The sequence below is a fragment of the Cnephaeus nilssonii genome (assembly GCF_951640355.1).
Source record: "Cnephaeus nilssonii genome assembly, chromosome: 7".
Classification (NCBI taxonomy): Eukaryota; Metazoa; Chordata; class Mammalia; order Chiroptera; family Vespertilionidae; genus Cnephaeus; species Cnephaeus nilssonii.
In genome coordinates this window covers 39,746,996-39,765,392 of record NC_137078.1, presented here as the reverse complement: position 1 = coordinate 39,765,392, position 18,397 = coordinate 39,746,996, and positions in this window count along the sequence as shown.

Sequence of the window (18,397 nt, the reverse complement as noted above, 5' to 3'; positions counted from 1 at the left end):
AACCTCACTCTCTGGAAATAATGGGGGAAGGAGGAGGAGGACCCAGAGAAAAGTCTTTATTGTGTTTTGAAAGAAAGAAGCTTTTCGTTCTTTCTAATAATGCAACTGAGAAAAAAAGAGGAGTCATTATGTAAGGAACTGTGAATTAGACGGCTTAAGAGTCTCAAACTTTAAGAAGAAAAGAAAGAGCTGGACTCACAAGTCCTGGAGCCTAAAGTGGCATCAAGTTTTTAGATAATAAAAATAGGGCCTGAACTGATTTATCTGTGAAATAGGGCAGAGGGGTGTTGAGAATTTGGTAAATGAATATAGGTAGAGTGTTTAGAACAGTGGTAAGCATTGAATAGAAGAAATTAGCTGCAATTATTTATTGTTTACTGAACACTCACCATGGGCCAAGCATCAAACTAAGTGTTTTATGTGTGTTGTATCCTTTATTTCTTTTTTTTTAAAATATATTTTATTGATTTTTTACAGAGAAGAAGGGAGAGAGATAGAGAGTTAGAAACATCGATGAGAGAGAAACTTCGATCAGCTGCCTCCTGCACACCCCCTACTGGGGATGTGCCCGCAACCAAGGTACATGCCCTTGACCAGAATCGAACCTGGGACCCTTGAGTCCACAGGCCAACGCTCTATCCACTGAGCCAAACCGGTTTCGGCTGTATCCTTTATTTCTTAATATAGTTACATATTTTCTCAAATTTTTAGCATCAAGCTTAAACAATTTAAGTTATTTGCTTAAATTCATGTAAGCATTTATTGACTGTCTCCTAGGGCTGCCTGGTTCTTGCCCTCCTGGAACTTACTGTCTAGGTGGATGCCATATAGTTAGTTAAGAGCAGAGTCAGGATTTGAACCCAGGTCTGTCTGATTCAAAAACCTTGCTTCTAGCCCTACCTGGTCTGGCTCAGTGGACAGAGCATTGGCCTGTGGACTGAAGGGTCCCAGGTTTGATTCCTGTCAAGGTCACATGCCCGAGTTGCTGGTTCAATCCCCAGTAGGGGGCATGCAGAAAGCAGCCTATCAGTGATTCTCTCTCACCATTGATGTTTCTATCTCTCTCTCCCTCTCTGAAATCAATAAAAATATATTAAAAACAAAACAAAACAAAATCTTGCTTCTACTGCTTTTTATTTTTTTAATTTTTTTTTCTACTGCTTTTTATAATAATAAAAAAAAAGACCCAACTTACTAAATGCCTATTTTGTGCCAGGAACTTCACATATTTAATTTTGGACCCAACGAGGTAGGAATTATTGTTATCACCATTTTACAAGTGAGGAAATATTAAGTGATTTGCCCATGGCCATGTGGATGGGGGTAGTCAAGTGTATTTGAAGCCAATGCTCTTTCCATGGCAACCTACTCTTGATGCTTCTTAGGATCAGAAGAGATCTGTACAAGCATTACCACATCCTGTCCAAAGGTTACATCCATTCCTACACCAATAGGTCATGAAACAAGGAAGGTATGTGGGTGGTGAGAATCCTCTAATATCTTCAGATTCATCGCTTTGTGCATGTTGGTGAGACAGGGTTCAGAATCAAAAGATCCAAGATTGAGACTTTGTTCTGCCTTTCATGAGCTAAATGACTTTAGGCAAGACATTTAATTTTCCTGGGACTCCATTTCTTTATTAATGAATTATAGTTATCAATATGTATTGGATAACAGTAAAGAGTCAATGAAGTAATTTATGTGAAACTGTTTTGTATACCTTAAAGGGAAATCTAAGAATCATGTCCATCTTGCTGAAAATCTAGTTCAAAACCTGAAACTTAAGGTCTTTTGCGGTTTGGTTTCAAATATTAGTATTAACACTTTTACTTCTACATGTGTTTTTTTTTTTTAATTCTTTATTGTTTAAAGTATTACATGAGTCTCCTTTTTTCCCCTCGCTGACCTCTCTACTTCTACATGGTTTTTTTTGTTTGTTTGTTTGTTTTCAGGGCAAATGTATGGAAAGCTAATCCTATTTTTTCCACTGCTTTCCATTTTTAAATATATTTTATTGATTTTTTACAGAGAGGAAGAGAGAGGGATAGAGAGTTAGAAACATCGATGAGAGAGAAACATCGATCAGCTGCCTCTTGCACACCCCCTACTGGGGATGTGCCCGCAACCAAGGTACATGCCCTTGACCGGAATCGAACCTGGGACCCTTGAGTCCGCAGGCCGACGCTCTATCCACTGAGCCAAACCGGTTTCGGCGACTTCTACGTGTTTTTAAGTAGATATGAAATCATAATTAAAACTGGCTTGGGAAATTAAGGGAGTGTGTTGATTAATGTAATAATTGTTTGTTTAATAGAACACTAGAGGAGTATTTCAGCTTCTGGAAGAGATTGATGAGAAACCAGTTCCTCTCTGCCTTCCTCCGTGCTGGCTCCATTCTGAGTCAGACTCTCCCCTCATGGTCACAAGCTGGCTGCCGCTGCTCTTAACTGTACATCCTCTTAACTTCAAATCCAGTGGAAAAAGAATTCTTACTGTTGAATTCTGGCTAGAACTCTGCCACATTCAAACACAAGTCCTGGTTCTGATTCTAATTGGTCTAAATTGGGTTACATGCCCATCACTGAGCTAATCACTTTAGCCACAGGCCTAGATTATGCTGATAACTGAAATCAGTCGGGGCCCACCCTTGGAGATAAGGTTGTCAATCTCTCTCAGACCTAATGGATAACACCAGGGAGGTTTATTCATTATCCAAGTACAATATGGGATATCATTTGTTCTAGATGAAAGGTGAATGGTTGTGGTTGTTGAGTGGCAAAAACAAACGATGTCTTCCACACCTATATTATAGTCCAATTGAAGTCTTTGTAACGTCTGAAGCACATTCTATAACTTCCTGATGGCAGGCCTGAGGACATGCTCTTCTCTTGATCTTGAACACTTGATCTCCCTTCTCCAAACTCCACAGATCAATCCTCCCTAGCCTTCACGATTCAAATATCATCTTCTTATGGCCCTTCTCTTTCTGAGCATCAGTGCTCCTCATATCTCCTGTAGTCTCAGTATGTTTTAGGTATTTATATGTTTGTCTTAACTCAACTAACCCTACATTTTGGATTGAATTCCTTGTGTTAATGAAAAAGACTCTGCCAAGGAAGGAATTACCATATTTAGGAATGTTAATCAGTAGTGAAGGTAAATACTTTCACGAATTACTCAAAATCTGAGTCAGTAGAATCCCAAAGAATAATAATTTATTAGAGTAAGAGGCAGATTACATTTGAACAGTAAAAATTATTTTCAGATTAAGTAAAGTTAACATTGCAACCCTTTTTGAAAGATTGATGATTAGCCGTCATTAATTTTGCAGTGCCTGAGAGTGAATCATTCTGGAAATGGGGATTCCCTGTAGAGTGAGTATAATAGATAAATTCCTCATTTTCTTGTCTTTCCCTCAAGGGTCTGTGAAATCATCGACACTGGTCCTGCGTCTGTATCTCCAGGGCCAAGCCAATGTCCGGAACACAAAAGTACTCCATAAATGTGCTAAACGGAGGAGTGAAGGGGTAAAAGCAATGACTGGGAAAAGCAGAGCTCATTTAGTTATTATTTTTTTAGTGCTTACTCTTTTAAATGTTTTGAAAGAAATTCCCAGATGCCGGTTGACTTTGCTATCTTTTGCCTACTTCTGCTTTAAAAAAGGGAGCACTAAAATAACTTCTATGATGGGTTTTGAGTCATAAGCTGAAAGACTGTTAGTGCCAAAGGAACTATCTACCCACTGTCAGCTGTGCCTGTTATTTATCAGACATTCAAGTGGTGTGGGAATGGATATGAAAATGGGATAGTTGAACCTAAGTTTACTATAGATAGAATCACACATTTAAAGTCCTAATAGATTATGCAGTGTTCTGGCGGCCCCCTCAAAATGGGGAGAGGAGGAGTATTTAAAGAAGGGACTATTTACAAAGATGTCTACCTACGCCAGACACATTTTCATTGCAACAAGATTCCAAGGAGTGGTGATGAACCTCAGGGCAAACAAGAGCAAGGACCCATTACTACTCTTAGATATGGTTGGACCCGATAATGAAACAGTTTCCCAAAGAGAGCTGAAGAAGAGGGCCACCCAACAGGAGCTGTGGTCTTTGAACGTAGCTACTGAGCCAGGGGAATCAATACCCCAAGCTGTCTCTCCTTCCATCCTTTCTCTATCTGCTACCCTCTCCCATTGGCCGAACTCAACAGGAGGCTGGAGCACAGGGATGTGGACCATCCCTACAGGTCATCCTCCCAGGACACAGATAGGCAAAGAGAGGTGCAAGAGCAATCAGAGGTATTGACCAAGATCTTGAAGGTCTTCTAGTCCCATGATTAACTTTTTTTTTTCTTACAACAGAAACCTTTATTCTTTATATATTAGACTTAAGAACAAACCTAGTAGAAAGCAATGGAGTTGATGTGATGGGATGAGTGTGGAGAGAGTATCTGTTGGGTGTCCCCTCGCTCTCTATGGCAGGAGCCTTGTGCTCTGTAGAACATAGTTTGAATGTCACTGGCAGTTTATAGATGAGAACATCCCTGTACATTTTATAGATGAGAAAACTGAGATTCCAAAAATTGATTAAGCCTTGTTAATAGTTACCCAATGAGTTAGTGGCAGAGCTGTTCACTAGAACTCAGGCCTCGTGGTCACCACATCAGTGCTCAAGCATGATTCAGGCACTGAGGGGGTGGTAGGGAATTTTCAGAAATGTGAGGCTATAACTAGGTTGGGGAGACAGGGCAGCATAGTTCAAGTTTGGACTTAGATAAATCTAGGTTCCATTCCTGAGTCTGAGGCTTTTAGGACATGTTATTATTAAACCTCTCATTCTTAGTTGCCTCATTAGTAACATAGAAATAAAAATGGCTAGTTTTGGCTGGCCGGTGTGGTTCAGTGGTTAAGCATCAACCTATGGACCAGGGGGGTTCACAGTTCGATTCCTGGTCAGGCCTTATACCTGGGTTGTGGGCTCGATCCCCAGTGTGGGGCATGCAGGAGGCATCCGGTCAAAGATTCTCTCTCATCATTGTTGTTTCTCTCTCTCTCTCCCTCTCTTTTCCTCTCTTAAATCAATACAAATACATATATTTTAAAAAGGCTAGTTTTGCCCTAACTGGTTTGGCTCAGTGGTTAGAGCATTGGCTTGCGGACTGAAGGGTCCCAGGTTCGATTCCAGTCAAGGGCATATACCTTGGTTGCGGAAACATCCCCAGTGGGGAGTGTGCAGGAGGCAGCTGATCGATGTTTCTCTCCCATCGATGTTTCTGACTCTCTATCCCTCTCCTCTCCTCTCTGTAAAAAATCAATAAAATATATTTTTTTAAAAAAAGGCTAGTTTTTAGAGCTGTTGGGAGGATAAACAAGGTAATATTTATGAAGTGCTTTTAGAACAGTAGTTGGCTCTGAAACCTCATCAGTAACAACTGGTTGTTGTTATTAATAGTAACTCCTCAAAGGTCTCTGAAATCATACAAAAGTCTCATTGGTATGCTTTGAGAAATGTCCAGGACCAGAATGTGACCAACCACAAGGTGAAGTGAGAAGTTTTATAATGGGCATGCCTAGGTTTTGCCTTCCTAGTATCCTCCCCGCGTGGAGAATCTCTCTCTCTCTCTCTATCTCTCTCTTTTTTAAAATATATTTTATTGATTTTTTTACAGAGAGGAAGGGAGAGGGATAGAGAGCTAGAAACATCAATGAGAGGGAAACATCGATCAGCCGCCTCCTGCACACCCCCCACTGGGGACGTGCCCGCAACCAAGGTACATGCCCTTGACCGGAATTGAACCTGGGACCCCTCAGTCCGCAGGCCGACGCTCTATCCACTGAGCCAAACCGGCCAGGGTGAGAACCTCTCTCTTATTCCCAGGCCATGTGGCTTGCGGGTGGTTGACCCAATCAGCATAAACCCATCCTCCTAGCCATAAGGCATCAATCCAAGGATGGGGATCTCACCCAAGTGGTCATTTACAGTAAATCCTAGGGCTTTCACAAGTTACTGGAAAAGAAGTGCTCCTTTCAACTAGCTCTGCTACAAGAAAGGAATGATCTTGGCATAGACTTGCTGGGGACACGTGTGAAGCCCAGGAGTGAAGCCATCTCAGAGAAGGGCCATAGTCCAGAGATGAGAACCCTGATGGCATTATTTGAGCCATTCGGCCAGGGGCTGGCAAACGTTTTCTGAAAAGGGCCGCATAGTAACTATTTTAGGTTTTTCTGGCTACAATGTCTCTCTCGTGCAAGTACTCGATACTGCTGTTGCAGCTTTAAAGCAGCTGTTGACAGTATGTGAAAGAACAAGCATGACAATGTGCCGATGAAATGTCATTTAGGAAAACAGGCAATTGCTTATAGTTTGCCAACTCCTGCCCTAGGTCAGGCCTAAGGCCAGACAACCAGGGGACTACTCAGTTAGGTTTGCCCCTAAATTCTCTCTTTGTTTTAGACTGGTTCGAGTTAGCTTTATATCTTTACAATGGAAAGAGTCCCGGTACACGTTTCCATTTGATAAACATGAATGTAATCAATCTGGTATGTCACTAATTGCCTCATGGTAGAAAGACTGACCATTTCTGTCATCACGTGGAAATTACTTTTGGGGGGATAAAATGTCCTCTCTTTCTAAATCCGTTCTGCAATTGCTGGTTGTCTGGAGTCTTGTGTCTCTGCCACCAAAGTTGGATTTTAATTGGTGTTTATCTTCTTGTCACGAAGGAGAAACAAGTATCTCTATGAGTTTTTGCCTCAGAGCAAGCCTTGGACAAGAGACCAAAATATTCACTTGAATTATCTCATGAAGGTTAAAATGATCACAGAGGTCATCATCTCCAAATATGAAACTAACATAACATTGCATGTAAACTGTAATTGAAAACTTAAAGTAATAAATATAGTTAAAAAAAAAAGAAGAAGAAGAAGAAGAGTTTTTATTCAGTTCACTTAAAACTGGGAGTGAGCCCTGGCCCTTGTGGCTCAGTTGGTTGGTCGTTGTCTTGTGCACTGAAATGTTGCAGGTTCAATTCCGATCAGGGCTCATGCCCAGGTTACAGACTTGATCCCTGGTGGTGAGCATGCAGGAGGTGGCCAAATGGTCTCACCTCTATGTTTCCCTCCCTCTCTCCCTTTCCCATTCTCTCTCTCTCTAAAAATCAATTTTTAAAATCTTAAAAAAAAAAAATAAATGGAAGACGTGGTCAGTGTGGCTCAGTTGGTTGAATGTCATCCTGTGCACCGAAAGGTCGTTGGTTCAATTCCTGGTTGGGACACAGGCCCAAGTTGTGGTCAGGGTGCATGCAGCAGGGGACCGATCAATGTTTCTCTCCCATCAGTGTTTCTCTCTCTTTCTTCCTTTCCATTCCCCGCTCTCTAAAATCAATAAAAAATATTTTTATAAAAGGGGGGAATGAAGGTGTGTTGTGTGAATGGGAAGAATTGAATCTTTAAAAAAGCCAGGCCCAAATGTTCCTGTCAAGGGAATTTGTCACTCTTCTTAGGAAATGATTTCGCTCTAAGGAGGATCTCATGTTCCTTGGATCAGGGCTGCTTGTTCTATCCTTTCTGGCTAATTCATTGCAGTTACTCAGACTTCCCTGGAATTAAGCTAACTTATTTGAAAGCTGTAGTCCTGCTACTCAAAATATAAGTGGAGCTCCTTCTGGCAAGTTGCAGATATTAGAAGCCAGAGTCTACTTAAAGAGTGTCAGTGTTCACTGAGCAACCAAATGTGTTAGCAGCAAGGAACTAGTCAGCCCTGTCATTGAAAAGGTATCACCAGTGTGGATTTATTTAAACGCTAAATTGTGCAGAGCAAGTTTGAAATGCTATTCCCATTAGGAGAATGAGATTGTCTTAGTCAGTTTGGGCTTTTTTTTTTTTTTTTACCAAATATCACAGACTGGGTGGCTTATAAACAACATACATTTACATCTCACAATTCTGGAGGCTGGGAAGTCCAAGATCAAGGCACCAGCTGATTCTGTATCTGGTGAGAGCCTGCTTCCAATTACAGGTTCATAGAGTCCATTCCACAGATGGCCATGACCTAATCACTTCCCAAAGGGCACACCTCCTAATACTATTGCATTGAGGGTTAGTTTTTTAACATATGAATTTTGAGCGGACACGAACACTTAGTCCATAACAGAGATTAATGTGGGCTTGAGAATTTGGAGATCGAAAGTGAGGACATTCTAGGTAGAGAGAATTATTGGGACAAAGATGTGGCCCTGGGGACTAACATTCCATTTATCTTAACAAGTATTTATAAAGCGCCTTCTTTGTGCCGGACCCTGGACACAGCCCCATGAACACAGTGGTGATAGGAGGAACAGGGTCTCTGTCCTTGTGGCACTTCCATTCTCAGGGTGTGCAGCGAACGGCAGTATAAGGAGACAGAATTTATTCGTATCAATGGCTGGGAGGCAAAGTTGGAGAGAAGGGGCAGGCCAGATGAGCTGGAGGAGGACGGAATGAGGTAACTGCTTCAAGGGCGGACTTGATGAAAATGCATGGTATTTTAATCTATGGTAAGCAGAGGGGACTGAGGTAGTGGGAGTTGGGGATGGATGCCCAATGAGTGTGGGAGGGTGGTGGGAAGCCTGAACTTCAGCCTTGTGCCTCTACCTGTATCTCTTTTTGTCTGATACCCTGACAATGGGGGTCCTCTTTTATTTTGAACTGAGGGCAGAGACTGTTTCACGTGTTCAGAATCTTGCGAAATGGTTCTTGAGCCAAACTGAATTAGGCCTGCTGAGCTGGTGACAGCACATTGTGCAGAAGCAGTGGTGTATTTTTGGTATCTGCCCCCAAGAGTAATTCCTCTGGTGTCTTTGTAGCAGCTTCAGCAACACATGACAACTACCGTGTGAGATCATGCATCATGTCAAGAACTTCCCCAAGAAAATAGTCTCCGTAGTTTTTTTAAATGTCTACTCTGAATGTGCAAGGAAAAGCATCTTTCATTCCGATTCTTCTCTGAAACAAATTTTCTCATAGAAAATTGAACTTCAGTAAGAAAGGATGTTAAACAAATACATATTTGGGAGAATAGAATCTCCAAATATTGCATTGGCAGAGCATTAAAAATTAAGATTTGGGGATGAAGAAGGTGATTTATTCCCTTCTTATAAACTACTAGAGGCCCGGGTGCATGGATTTGTGCACCAGTAGGGTCCCTCAGCCTGGCCTGCGCCCTCTCACTACCCGGGACCCCTCGGGGGGTGTCAGACAGCCGGTTTCGGCCTGATCCCCGCAGGCCTGACATCCCCCGAGGGATATATTAGTGCTGGAAGCAGAAGGCCACCGGGGAGGAACCCGAGCCTGGGCTGGGCGCCTGCTGCCGCCACCGCGGCTCACCGCTCAGTAGCACTGCCGCGGAGGTGGGAGAGGCTCCTGCTGCTGCAGCTGCACTCTCCAGCTGTGAGCCCGGTGTCTGGCAGCGAAAGGTCAGCTGAGCCACGCTCCCACTGTGGGAGTGCACTGACCATCAGGGGGCAGCTCTTGAATTCAGCATCTTCCCCCTGGTGGTCAGTGTGGGTCATAGCAACCAGTTGACAGGTTGTTGGGTCGCTTAGGCTTATATATATATATACTAGAGGCCCAATGCACAAAATTTGTGCGGGGAGGGGAGAACCTCAGCCTGGGCTGCACCCTCTCGCAAATCAGGACCTCTTGGAGGATGTCGGACATCCCTCTTGCAATCTGGGAGCCCTTACTCCTAACTACCCACCTGCTCACTCCTTACCATTTGGTTTGCTGATCCTTAGCGCTGCCGCGGAGGCAGGAGAGGCTCCCGCCACCACCGCTACACTTGCCAGCCATTAGCCTGGCTTCTGGCTGAGCAGCGCGCCCGCTGTGGGAGCTCACTGACCACCAGGACGCAGCTCCTGTGTTGAGCGTCTGCTCCCTGGTGGTCAGTGCGCGTTATAGCAACCAGTCATTCTGGTCATTCCCCTGTAAGGGTCGCTAGGCTCTTATTATATGTGCCACACCAGCACAGCCAAGGGATTGGCAAGCCTGAGGGGGGCCGGTGAAGGATGAAAAAAAGACAGACAAAGAGAATAAGCTGAGTCTAGGTGGATCTTCTGTGCCTGGCTGAGACCACAGAAAAGATCCAGACTGCAAGCTGAGTCTTTATTTTATAGTCAGAGGTAAACAAGGTAATTTACAATGTTCTTATAAGTTTCACTTGTTTTGGCAGCACTTGCTGCCCCTCCCACAGCCCATTAGCTACCCAGGAAAGATCTAGGGAGCGTCATAAGATCAAGCTTAATTATGCTAAGAGGTCTGTGTCCTCTAAGCTGAGACTTGTTTGTGGCTTTGCCAACAGGTCAGTCCGAGGCTTAACCCTATAACCGCTCCCTACAATTATATAGATAGATGATGTTCCCTCTTGAGTTCTGCTCAGGTGTCAGATGTAACAGTGTAGGTAACTGCTGGGCAGGTGACGAGGAAGAGACCCTCAGGATGCATGCAGTAATACTTCTAAGCTAGAGAAATAGAAAAGGGCCCTTTGAAACATGTAAGATATAAATGAGGTGCCTTCCACTTAGTAAAATGTTGTTTGCCACATGTTAAAAAACAAATATAAGTGAGCCACTAGGGAAGCCTGCTTTACAGATTAAAAGTAAACCAGGTTGTATGACTTACCCAAGGAACCGGAACTAAGTCAGAAATGATTACTGTTTATTATGCAGAGTTCCACCTATCCTTGGAGTCCTGGACAGGAAGACCTGGTTTCTGAGAACAGCCTGTCACTAAACAGCTATACAGCCCAATCCAATTGATGAAAGGGTTTTGGTCAAGATGGTGTTTTAAAATGTTTACTTGCATATGGAGTATGCATTCTATCTTTGCCAGAGTTCTTATCACTCCTTATTAATTTAGATATGACCTTCAGGTTACCTGCTTGGCCTGGCCCCTGATGCTATTTGAATTTCTGACACTTGACAGAGAGAGAAGGGGCAAAGGGGACAACTTGAATATCTATGGGGCAGGCAGAGGAAAAGTAACTGATGAAGGATAGACGAGAACTAGCAAAAAGTGGTGTGCTAGAAGCAAAATATATCTCAAACAGAAGTGAAACTGATACAGAAAGTTCAAATAGAATGAGATCAAGGGATTAGCAATCAGATTACTGTTCCAAGATGGGACTGAAACCAGATTATAATTGGATTAAGCAATTCAAGAAATTGAACTAGGATTGATAGCTATATATGATTCAGGCTTGGAATTCAACCTTCTCACTGATATGTAGCAATCATCACTGGACTTCTATGTTGCTAGAGAAAATAGACTCTGATTCATGAATATTAGCTACAATGTCATACTGACTCTGAGGCTGATGAAAGGACCTTAACTAAGATCCTGTATGGGAAGCAACCGATCAATGTTTCTCTTCTCTCTCTCTCTCTCTCATCAATAAAGGCACATATCCTCTGGGTGAGGATTAAAAAAAAAAAGATCATTTCAGAATCTGAAAGAGATGCCAAGTAGAACACAGGTCAATTTCTTGGCACAAAGAAGCATGAGGTCTTCTAGCAGCCACTAATACATTTTCCATGATTGCTTAATTTCAGGAAATCCTGACTCACTGCCCCTATCGAGTATAAAGCAAAGGCTGGTCTCAATTTACAATCCTATAAACCAGCTTTGAGTAGAGCAGAGATTATTCTTGGCAGAAATATGTCTGTTCAGTGCCTATTTTAATTTTCAATGTTTTGATATGTATATGTTTTATTTCCTTTGAGAGAAGACAGACTTTATTTGGGATGTTCTGGAAGTAGTTAACACTAAATGGGCAAAGTAACACCTCTGGGCTTAATTTTTGAATGGGAAATGGGAATACCATTATAAATCTATATAATCAGACAGACAGCCATTGATAAATTGCCCAGGTGAAGCTTGGATAAAGAAAAATGAGAAGTTAAAAATGAGAAGTAAGTTAGAACTAGTTTGCTAAACTAGGGTAATAGTGTTGGGTAATGTAAGAACCAGAATGCTGCTAATAATGTCACTGAAAATGTAACCATTAAATTTTTTATTTATTGATTGATTTGAGAAAGAGAGAGAAACATCAATCCATTCATCCATCCATTTATGCATTCATTGCTTGATTCTTGCATGTGCCCCTGACCATGGATCAAACCCCCAACCTTGGCATATCAGAATGATGGTCTAACCAACTGAGCTACCTGGCCATTTTAATTTTCACAATAATGTGGAGTGTTCAGAGTAGCTATTATTAACCCTGTTTAATCAATGGGGATAACATGAAAAAGAATCCTACCTAATAATAGACAAATATGCAAATTGACCACACCTTCGCTATGCCCAAGCCACGCCCACCAGCCAAGCCACACCCACCAGCCAATCAGGGCGAGTATGCAAATTTCCCCAACCAATATGGCGGTTAATTTGCATATCAAGACAGTGTAGAAAGAAGCCAAGAGCTGCAGAAGGGAGCAAAGTTGCGGAGAAGCAAGCAAGCGGGGCGGAGGAGAAGGGAGGAGCGGAGGCGGGGTGGGGGAGAAGGGAGGAGAGCAGGTGGGCTGGCGGAGAAGGAAGGAGAGCGGGCGGGCTGGCGGAGAAGGGAGGAGCGGAGGCGGAGTCGGGGGAGAAGGAAGGAGAGCAAGCGGAGCGGGTTAGAGTGCAGCAGGAAGCCCTATTGCAGGAAACTTCCTGCAACGGGAATGCTAGTCTACCTAATAAAAGAGTAACATGCTAATTGACTACCTTTGCGACACCCACCAGCCAATCAGGAGTGAGTATGCAAATTAACCCAACAAAGATGGCAGGTTAATTTGCATACACAGGCCGCTCCAGGCCTCTGGGCAGCATGGGAAGGTGGAAAGGTGGCTCTGGCCAGAGCAAAGGTGGTGCCGGAAGCCAGGGAAAGGAAGGCCCATTCTTGCACAAATCTTCATGCATCGGGCTTCTAGTAATTAGATAATGTAGCCAAAGTCACAGAGTAGGCTAGTGAAGATCTAGGGTTAAACCCAACTAGAAAGATCAGTGTCACTCCCGATCTGTCCTCCAGCAACTTCCTCTTCTCTTTCCTCAACAATCATTCCAAACCTTTATAAATCCATTACTCAATCCTTTGACTGCTTTCTCAAATACTGATGAATGACTTGTCTCCTAAAAAAGCTGAGGTACCTAAAGTTTTTCTTAAAATAAATCTTTATTGTTGAAAGTATTACATATGTTAAACTTTCCATATTATCTTCCTGTTATGTTGTCTATGCTCTGGCTCATCATTATTGTTTTCCTTCTGGTTGAAGCCAAGTCTCACCACATGTGCATTTAACCCACTGCCTCTCTTCCTCATTTTACTCCTTCTTCACTGGCATCTCCTCCATTGTTTATAAACACTCTCAAGTGGCTCTTGGGCTGAAATAAGAACTCCTCCTTTAACTCTCAAATCCAATCTAGCTCTTTCCTGTCTTATTCAAGTTTCTCCAAAAATTTGTCTCTACTTTCCATCTCCCAATTTCTCTTCAACTTACTCCTCTCCTCGCATCCCTGAAACCAGGTTTCTGGCAGTGTTAGGTCAACCGCGTCTCTCCAAATTCTTATGTTGAAGTCCTAACCCCTGTGCCTCCAACTGTAATGAAAGCACAGAGGAGACAAAGGTCCAGTGCACCCAAGGTTCATGAGAAAAATCAACGTGGTGCCAAATATGGAGAGAGAGGGCAGAGGGACTACCTTAATAGGTAACTGGCACCTGGGAGTGTGAGACTGAAGCAAATGTGTAGTCTATTCCAAGAGAAGTCATAGGGAGGGGAAACAGAAAAGTCAAATGCCAATGGAAAAATGACAGGGAGTGAGAGAATCCCCCATTGTCACTCTTCTCCCCTCACCCTTGGCTACTCACTGCCAGATCCCATGATTCAGCAAGTCAGATCATAGTGGAAACCTGAAGATGCCACTTGCTTTGCCCTATGTTGATATAGAGCTATCTATACTAATAAAAGGGTAATATGCTAATTAGACTGTGAGACCTCCCAGGAGACCTTCCGGACGTCCTTCTGGACAAAGCCATGGTGACGGGGCTGAGGCAGAGGCAGTTAGGGGTGATCAGGCCAGGAGGGGAGGGCAGTTGGGGGTGAGCAGGCTGGCAGGCAGAGTGGTTAGGGGTGATCAGGCAGGCAGGCAGGCAGGTGAGCGGTTAGGAGCCAGTGGTCCCCAATGGGATTGGGCCTAAACTGGCAGTCGGACATCCCCCGAGGGGTCCCAGATTGGAGAGGGTGCAGGCCAGGCTGAGGGACACCACCCCTCACCCCATGCACGCATTTTGTGCACTGGGCCACTAGCTGAAAATAACTGAGAACAAGTACTTCAGCATCCTCAAATGCACACACTTAAGAACTGAGATGTTAGAGCATATTTTTTTCTATTTTACAAATAACTATGTAATGTCAGATAGGATAAAATATCTGGCTACATTGAGTATAGATTACACCCATCATTTCTCCCTGTTCTGGCAGGCCAATAACTCCGCCAAAAAAGATTACATTAATTTGACAAGAGGTATTTCTTCCAGAGCTTTGCTAGTAGCTTTCCACTTCTGTTTGCAAATCAATCACAAAACATATTGTTCCCACTATTGTTCTGCCTTTCAGAAACTTCTGAACCAATTGACATCATTGTTTTCATTCAAAAGATGACTTTTTTTCTTTTTTTACATCTGTTAAGTCTTTTCTTGTAAACAGTGTTAAACAACTCATTTAACAAGCTTTGATGGTATACACTCTATACAGTCAAACATAAACACAATCCCATATGTTATTGCTGACGGAGAAAACACCACCACTTGACAAAGACATTTTGGCTAAGTGGCTATGAGGAGGAGCCTATCAAAATTCTGTTAAAACATAAATTATCAGTCTGACAATCTCTGAACATAAAGAGCCTAGAATAGTCTAGACTTAATGTTGATCCTTTTCTTGCTGAAAGGAGTTTTAGGGATAAAATAGGCAGGTTTAGGGAGTTTTAGGAATAAAGAGGGTCCACGGGGGAGGAAGGCATAGGTGAGGGCTTGGAGCCACCAGAAGGCATACATTCACAGAAAAAAAAAAAAAAAAAGAGGTGCCACAGGATAAGGAGAGAGGAAGACATCCATTCATAGAAGATAGGGAAAAGCCACAAATGGGAGAAAGAGGAAAACCCATTTTCATAGGAGATGGCCTTTGAAGCTGATACTCTACCAATTGGAAGGCAATATGAAGAGACAAAAGAACTGCAGCCTTTATAAACCTAAGCAAAAAAGAGCTTGGTGGGTTAACCCCTTAGGACCCCTGCTCCCATATGGGAGTCTGTACTTGCTTCCAATAAACATCCACTCCCTTTTATCTACCACCTTTTGTCCATGGCTTCATTCTTTGAATCCATCTGGACAAGAACCCAGGAAAGAAATCACCCTTGCATCCTGCTCAGGAAAAACAGCCAGACTCATTGCAAATCTTTGTAAGTGAAAGTTAATCGTTAATGAACAGAATATTGCAAGTGGTATATTAGTCAGCTTCTCTAGAGAAACAGAACCAATAGAATCTATTTTGTTTGAATAGAGATGTATAAATATTTAGATAAATACACCTATCATCTATCAATCTATCTGTTATCTATGTATTTTAAGAAATTGGATCATGAGATTGTGCAGTCTGGGAAGTCTGAAATCTAGGGCAGTACTGCAAGCTGGAAATTCAGGTTGAGTCTGAAATCAATAGGGAAGGCCAGCAGACTGGAAACTCGGGCAAGTTTTCTGTGTTGCACTCTTGAGGCATAAATCCTTTGACTTCAGGAAACCTCAGTCTTCGTTCTTAAGGCCATCAACTGATTGAATGAGATCCACCCATATTATAAAATAATCTGCTTTACTTAAAGTCTACTTAATATAATTACTAACCGCATCTAAAAAGTACCTTTACCTCAACATCTAGACCAGTGTTTGACTAAACAACTGGGTATCATAGCCTTGCTAACTTGACACATCACAAAGGGAATATTAACTATTTAAAACAAATCATTGTACTCATGAATATGTTTATTTATACCAATTACAAATAAGGGGACCATATATACAGAATTACTGACTAGAGAGTGGGAGAGTGGGAAGATGTCCTACATATGCTCTGCTTTAAGGTTAGGAGGGTCTTGCCTGCTGGTGTGGCTCAGTGGTTGAGTGTCAACCTATGAACCAGGAGGTCATGGTTCGATTCCCGATCATGGCACATGCCCCAGATGCAGGCTCGATCCCCAGTGTGGGGTGTGTAGGAGGCAGCCAATCAATGATTCTCTCTCATCATTGATGTTTCTATCTCTCTCTCCCTCTCCCTTCCTCTCTAAAATCAGATAAAAATATATTTTAAAATATTTTACTAAATAAAAATATATTAAAAAATAATGTGAAGTGAATTTAGAGATAGATGTTCAGATGTTCACATTGCTTTCAAAATTAACATAGAAAACTGACAAAATTGCTTTGCTCTATTAGAAGTCTGATAGGCAAGTTTTTTCCTAATAAAATCACTGGGAATGCCTGATTAACAGATAGACTTACAGCTACATGTGGCAACGAGAATTTCTCAAACAGCACTAAAAGCATTCTGAAGAAAAGTGTCCAGTAAGGCAAAAGGGAAATGTGCTTAAAAAAAGGAAAATGAATATCACTCCAATGCATTGGGCTGCAAATGAATAAGTGTGGAGGTTTCAAAACATCCTATATAATAAAAGCCTAATATGCTAAGTGTCTGGTCACCCGTTCAACCAATCAAAGTGTAATATGCTAATGATATGCTAAGGCCGCTCAACCGCTCGCTATGACATGCACTGACCACCCGGGGGCGGACACTCTGACTAGTAAGTTAGCTTGCTGCTGGTGTCTGGCCGATAGGGATTGAGCAAGATGGGCTGGACATGCCCTGGAGCCCTCCCGTGGCCTCTCCCCGCTGGCCAACCTCCCCGGCCCTGATCGTGCACTGGTGAGGTCCCTTGGCCTGGCCTGCACCCTCTTGCAATCTGGGACCTCTTGGAGGATGTTGGAGAGCCAATTTCGGCCTGATCCCGCAGGCCAGGCCAAGGGACCCCACTGGTACACAAATTTGTGCACTGGGCCTCTAGTGGCTCTATAATTCTTTTGACACTTTCCATTAAATTTATATCTTCCTCCTCTGAATCTGGACTGTGTGACTGCTTGACCCATAGAATATGGTGGAAGCGATGCTGTGTCATTTCCAGGCGTAGGCCTTAAGAAAGGGGCAGTTTCTATTTCCTGCTTGTTAGGCTGTTTGCTTTTGGAACCTAGTCACCACTCTGTAAGGAAGCTTAAGCTGCCTAATGGGAAGGAATTGACAGCTGGTGCCATTTTGCCAGATGTGTAAATGGTCCATCTTGAATCCACTTGCCCTAGCTGAGTGGGTTCAGCTGACACCTGTAGAGCAGAGGTGAGCTGTCCTCACTGAGCCTTGTCTAAAGTATACAACTGTGAGCAAAATCAATAATCATTGTTTTAAATACTTAAATCATTAAGTTTTCGGTGGTTTGTTTTGCATTGATAAAAACCAGACTAGAAGATGCCTGGCTGGGATCTGGGCTGGGCCTGTAGGGTATGTAAGAGCTAGCTGATACTGAGTGGATAGACAAAGGGTAGAGGCAGACAAGATTTCATTCCACATGGGGAAGAACTGAAGAGTCCTGTATTGTTGGACTAAGATGAAGAGGTAAGCTATATGGATTTAAAGTAGATGAGTTAGTCATTCATTGTTCATAGGATCAGGTTAGGTAGAAAAACAGAGTTTGGGCTCTAGGTCAGTATCCAAATGTTCAAGCCAAGAAAGAAGAAATGCAAACACAATTCAGGCCAGGAAAGTAGATTTCAAAATCTGGAATTGCAAATAGGGTGTTCCAGCTGGGTCATATAGTCATTCCTGTTGTGGGAAATAAGGCAACAGAAACTAGGGACTTAGGTCTTTAGTCTGAGTGTAGGAGGAGGCAAAACCAGCCAGAACAATGGGACTAGTTATAGTGTTGGTGGCAAAAAGAAAGTATCATAGAGATGGAGTCAAATAGTTTCAAGGCTGGAACTCCACGGCCACTCATGGGAGCTAGAATTGAGATTAGTGCTCAGCTCAAAGATGGGCGAGGAGGAATGCTGGCGTGGTTTGAACTAATAGGCACTTCCGTTAGCTCACGTAACTGAGTGCATATTTTAAAAATCCTTTGAGTATATATACAGATGAACATTGGAATCTCAAAAAATGTAACATTTATACTTAGGCTTGTCTTTTTTGTTCTCAAAGCAGGTTGACTAGTACCTTTAAAAAGCAAATTGTATACTAGAGGCTCCTAAAGAGGTTATTAATAATTAGTGAAAGCACTAGATAAAGCATGTTG